Below are 6,000 nucleotides of genomic sequence, written 5' to 3' on the forward strand. Positions count from 1 at the left end.
CAAGCAAAGGGCTTCATGTGTTCTAGACACTCTACCAACTGAGCTATACCTCAGCCCCTAATCAAAATTCAGCACGCCAGTTTTAAATTTATTTTTAAAGCATTTATTTAAAAAAATTTTCTAAACTTATTTTTTTTTTAATCGCATGTGTGTATGAGCACCAGGCGTGTGCCTGCCTGGTACTGGAGGAGGTCAGAAGAAGATGTCAGATCCCCTGGAATTAAGGGTACAGACAGTTGTGAGCCACCGTGTGGGTGATGGGATCTGAACCCAGGTCCTTTGCCAGAACAGCCAGCACTCTTAATGACTGAGCCATTTCTCCAACCCCTTACCACCAGTAGCTAACCCTGCTTGTTAAGACAGCTATAAAGGGCCACAAGCTTGGTGGTTAAAATATAAAAGAATAAAAATATATTCTCTGCTGGCTCTGCAGGTCAGAGGTGTGCCATTAAAGTAGGCAAGCAAGCTGCTTCCTCCTGTGGCTCTAGACCCCCAGTTCTTGGGGGTCTAGGACCTCTCTATTATCCTGTGGCTTGTGAATACATCATCCCTCCAGACTCTGCTCTCATCTGGATAACCCCCCTGCAGGCCTCTAATTCACAACTAGCAGCCCCCCCTGGTCGCACACCTGTCTGTCTTCCTGTGAAGTGGCCTCAGCAGCGTACTGGGAGGGCTAGAGGCGGCAAAGCTTGGTGGTTCTTTGCAGTAGCTTGGTAGACTTGGCTGCTAGGGCTCTCAAAGTCACAAGCATCTCTCTTACATGACTGTGAGTACATCTGTGCTTGCCAAATGTGTGTGTATGTGCTCGCGCGCGCATGCAGACACCCCAACATGAATTGGCAACTTCCTGTGGGCTAACTCTAATATACCACAGTTCTACATATCATACTTTTGCAGACAAAAAAAAAAAAAAAAAAAAAAAAACCTGGCCACAGAGAGGCTAAATCACTTGCAGAGGACACACAGCAAATGGCAAAGCTAGGCCCTGAGGCTGTCAAGCCTACCAGAGTAAAGGTTTTGGCATCAAGAACAGGAAGGGAAGCGATGCCAGAAGGCAGAGCACCTTCATGGCTCATTTCACCCTTGCGGTGCACTTTGAAGTCAGTATATCATTGTCCCCACGTGTAGAGGTCAGGCAGTGGGGACAGCGTGTGGTCCTGATTACCCACAATGGCAGCCAGCATCTCAGATCCTGTGGGCAAGGGAGGCGAATGCCTCAGCCCTGCTCACCGTCTCGTTGCAGTGGCTCTTCATGGTTTTACTAATGTGATACCTCTTAGCCCTTACAGCCAGAGAAACTGAAGCTCAGAGAGGCCAGTTGCCCGGCACAGACAGGAAGTAGAGCAGTCTGCTGATTACAGTGCCTCTTCTCCCCACTGTGATAGCACTGCCCCCTATGGAATGTGTGTGTGTGTGTGTGTGTGTGTGTGTGTGTGTGTGTGTGTGTGTGTGTGTGTGTGTGTGAATGATCTAGCCCCAACCCATTTGGAAAAATTTGGGGGTCTGTAGTTTGTGTGTATATCTGCACATGTGTGCACATGGAGACCAGGGTACAATCTCATCTACCCTTTCCCAGGCACCATCCACTTTGTTTTTTATAAACAGCGTCTCTCGCTTGCCTTTGACCCACCCATCAGGCTAGGCTGGCTGACTCGCAAGCCTCAGGGCTCTACCTGTCTCCTCAGTGTTTTGACTATAAGCACACATCATCATGTCCAGCTCTTTTTGCATGGATTCTGGGAACTGAACTCAGACCCTCTTGCTGGCAGGGCAAGTATTTTCCTGCCTGACCGGCCTCCCCAGCCCTGGGTCTAGATGCTCTTAACCTGCACTTCCACTGTCACCCCTGTGGTCCTTTTCAACCCTTTATCCTCCTTGAGATCCCAACACATCCTTTTCTCCAGGGATGACTTCCTGCGCAGGGACACCTGTGCAGACCATCAGGACGGCCATCCATATGATCAAACACCCTGTAGCTTGTGCTGTCCTGGCAGAGAGTCGGTGCTGCTGGTACACAACACAGAACCTGGAGAGAGCAGCAACTCCAAGAGCAGAGGCTCTCAACCTTCGGGTCAAGATGCCTTCACACAGGGTCACCCAAGACCCTCTGCAGAGCAGATATTTAAACTACGATTCATAGTAGCAAAATTACATTATGAAGTAGCAACAAAAATAATTTTATGGCTGGGGGGTGGTCACCACAACATGAGGAGCTGTATTAAGGGGTCGCAGCATTAGGAAAGTTGAGAACCACTATCCGAGAGGGCAAGGACTGTTCTGATACCCTGTCACTGTGGATTTCTTTTTTGTTTGTTTGTTTGTTTTTTTGGTTTTTCGAGACGGGGTTTCTCTGTGGCTTTGGAGCCTGTCCTGGAACTAGCTCTGTAGACCAGGCTGATCTCGAACTCACAGAGATCCGCCTGCCTCTGCCTCCCGAGTGCTGGGATTAAAGGCGTGCACCACCATCGCCTGGCCACTGTGGATTTCCAATGCTCGGTGGATCCTGTGTATACAGCAGGGACTCAATCAGTGCTTGTCAGTGGTCAGTACAACTTCCTGTATAAGCCTTGGTAATGCTTCTTCTAAACAGAGTCCGCTTCTGTGCAGACTGTGGACTTCGGCCCTTCCTTCGTTAATGCTGTGCCTTATCCACCACATAGGACTAGTCACAAGTGCCTCTGCATTCCCTTGGAATGCTTGCGGAATGGAAGTTTTCCAGCGCAGTGTTAGTATTTCCTTATCTTTTGGCAATAATCCCCAATGGGATGGGAAAGACCTGTGCTGGAAGCAAATTGCTGGGCCATCAAGGTTAAGTCAGCAAATGAAAAACATGAATTCCCAGAAGCAACTTGGGCTGGGGCTGTAGCTCAGTTGGTAGAGTCCTTGCCCATGGTGAGGAAAACCCCGAGATCTATTGCCAGCACTGCAAAAACCAGGTATGGCAGCACGAATTGTGATCCCATTACTCAGGAGGTAGAGGCAGGAGGGTCAGTTGTGCAGGGTCATCCTTAGCTAGCTTAGTTTGAGGCCAGCTTGGGCTACATGTGACCCCCATCTCAAAATAAACAAAAAACAAACCAAACAGGTGACTTTTTAGCCACTAATCACTAACTGTACTGAGGACCTAGGGAGCTGGTTGGCTTGATCCAGCAACTTTTTTTTTTAAAAAAAATATTTATTTAAGTGTACATGTGTGCATGTCTATATATGTACATATACCTCAGGTTAGGGCCATCCTTGCAACTAGAGGTACAAGCAGTTGTAAGCTGCCTGATGTGGGTGCTGGGAATCGAACTCGAGTCCTCTGCAAGAGCAATACAGGCTCTTAACCACTGAGCTATCTTTCCAGCCCCATCTAGCAATTTCAGATTTGCATCAGTGATGTGTTTGGCGAGACTCTTCCATGTCCTGGCTGTGGCAATGTTCTGAAAGACACATGCTGCTCGCTGTTCTTGTGTCTCTAGAGAAGACAATGTCCATATAACCTGCTCTCCAGAAGCTCTCAGAGGCAGGCTCCTGGGGTTCTAGCCTGCAAGAGCAGTCAGGGTGTATGCTTTGTTGAATGCCCATGAACCAGAAGGGAGTCGCAATGTCTTCTCTCTGAGCCCGACGATCCCTTCCTGTGGCTTCCAGACTGCTGTGCTGTGCTGTGCTGTCAAGTGTCCCCCACAGGCCCATGTGTTTGAACCCCTGGCTCCCAAATGGTGCTGTTTAGAGAAGTTGTGGCCCCATGAGGAGGCGGAGCCTCACTGGAAGAAGTGGGCTGCTGGGAGCTGGGCCTTGAGGGGTCTGACTTCACCTCCTCTGGTTCCATCCAGTCCTCCTTCTTCCTGATCAGCTGAGATGGGAACAAAGAGCAAGCAGCTCTCCGCCATGGCCTCCCTGCCATGGCATACTGTCCTCCTAAAAGTGTGAGCCCAAATAAGTCCATTAAGTCCCTTTAGCCAAGCATTTTATCCCCGTGACAAGTAGCAGCTGCAATGCCAGATTGTCATAGGCTGCAATGAACAGTGACATAAACACGGAGTTTATTTTCTCACAGGACAGGAAGCCCAGGGTTGGTCACTTACGTCCGGGACAGTCTTCACAAGTCTCTGGATCTTTTCTGTACTCCCAAGTCTGTCTGTCAGAGCTCCCGGCCTCACACCGTGCAGTGAACGCAGGACCAGGAGACAAAGGTGTAATACCTCCTCCTTACAGAGCTAAAAGCTAAACCCATCTTTCTTCTTCTGAGAGACCATCTAGCAAATTCTTGCTTATGTCTCATTTGCCAACGGTGATGGCTGGTGCCAATGGTCAACTCGGCCAGCTCGAGAGAACCCAGCCCCACCTGGAGGTGAGCCTCTGAGCACGCCTGTGGGGGGGTTGTCTTGATTATACTCATTAACGAGGTAAGAGCCTTCTTGCTGGGGGCAGGGCTATTCCCTGGGCAGGGATCCTGGGCTGTATAAAATGGAGGAAGCCAGCTGAACAGCTTCTCTTTCTGCTTCTTGACTGTGGATGCGATATGCCCAGCTGCCTCAAGCCCCTGCTACCTTGTCTTCCCCACCATGATAAACTTCACCTTTGACCTATGGGCCAGAAAAAGCCCTTTCTCCCTTAGGTGGGCTTTATCGGAGTGACAGTAACAGGAACAAACACACACACAACATTGTGTGGGTGGTCAGGGGACCCAAGAGAAGCATGAGCACACACACACACACACACCATTGTGTGGATGGCCAGGGGACCCAAGAGAAGCATGCGCGCACACACACACACAAAATTGTGTGGGTGGCCAGGGGACCCAAGAGAAGCACGAGCTGAGTACAGCAGAGGTTTTCTCACCAAGTGCTGACTGGAGAGGACATCAAGAAGTCAAAAGGACAAGCAGAGCCCACTGGACGTCAGCCCGCCTGGAAAGGCAGAAGAATCGACTTCTGTGGGGATCTCTTGTGAACGCTCTGTGGTAGGGCTGCCGATGAGGTGAGGCAGACCATCCGCTGAGTCTCTCAGTGAATCGGGAGAACAGCACTGGACCAGCACAAGGGTGCCCCAGCTTTTTTGAGGATGTTTGTTCTCCATGAGGGAGCATAAATAAATGCATTCCTGAAGCAGGGATCCTCTGGTTTCCAAGCCTTGATGCCCAACCCACATCATGTCCTCACACTACAAAAGACCTGATGTGTGCTAGATAGGGTGGCATATACCTGTGTGTGTGAGAGGGAGAGAGACACGCCACACACGCACACGCGCGTACACACACACAATAAAAACAAAACCCCACAAGTTTGTGTGTAGGACCTGTTGAAAACTTCCAGACTGATGATGGGTGCTCCTAGATGAGGTTTGTCACAAGAGTGCCAGAGCAAGCCATCCTTGAATTTACGCAATCAATGGAAAATGTCCCAACACGCTGAGTCCGCTAGACAGCTGGGCAAGCACACGACACGGGTTTCTCCCACTTGGTGTCCCTGTCCACCAGAGAGGGACTTCGTAGCATTCGCCCAGGAGAAAGCCAAGAACAGCTTCCACGACGTGGGGTTTGTTCTCATGTCACAGTGAAGTGGAAGTCATATAAGTTGGGGACCATGTCCACACAGCATGCAGTGTGTTGGAATACCCACACAGCAGCTGACAAAAGACCTGGAGCTCTGTAGGGGTCTTGTGGGTAGACCGGGACAGGTGTGTTTAGTGTTGGTTTTATTTGGCCTTATGGATGTGTCACAACATGAAGGGACATGAAGAGACCCTATACCTCCCCCTTCTGGGTAGTTTGCTGGAAGGAGTCTTCAGCTTCCCATAGCCAGACAGACCTACAGGGCAGTCCTGGCCCCTCCAGCCTCTATCTAAAATTCGGTCCCAAATGCACCATATAGCTCCAGGGAAAGTATCATTCTGGGTCATTTTGAAGAGAGACTGATGGAGAAAGCATCCTCCCAACATCCACAGACCCTGGATGGACACAGATAAAGGCAAATGAGTAGTTTGGAGTGGTCAATAGTGTTCCTGATCATCAGA

The sequence above is a fragment of the Alexandromys fortis genome, unplaced genomic scaffold (assembly GCF_014885135.2).
Source record: "Alexandromys fortis isolate MF-2015 unplaced genomic scaffold, M_Fortis_MF-2015_v1.1 scaffold_165, whole genome shotgun sequence".
Classification (NCBI taxonomy): Eukaryota; Metazoa; Chordata; class Mammalia; order Rodentia; family Cricetidae; genus Alexandromys; species Alexandromys fortis.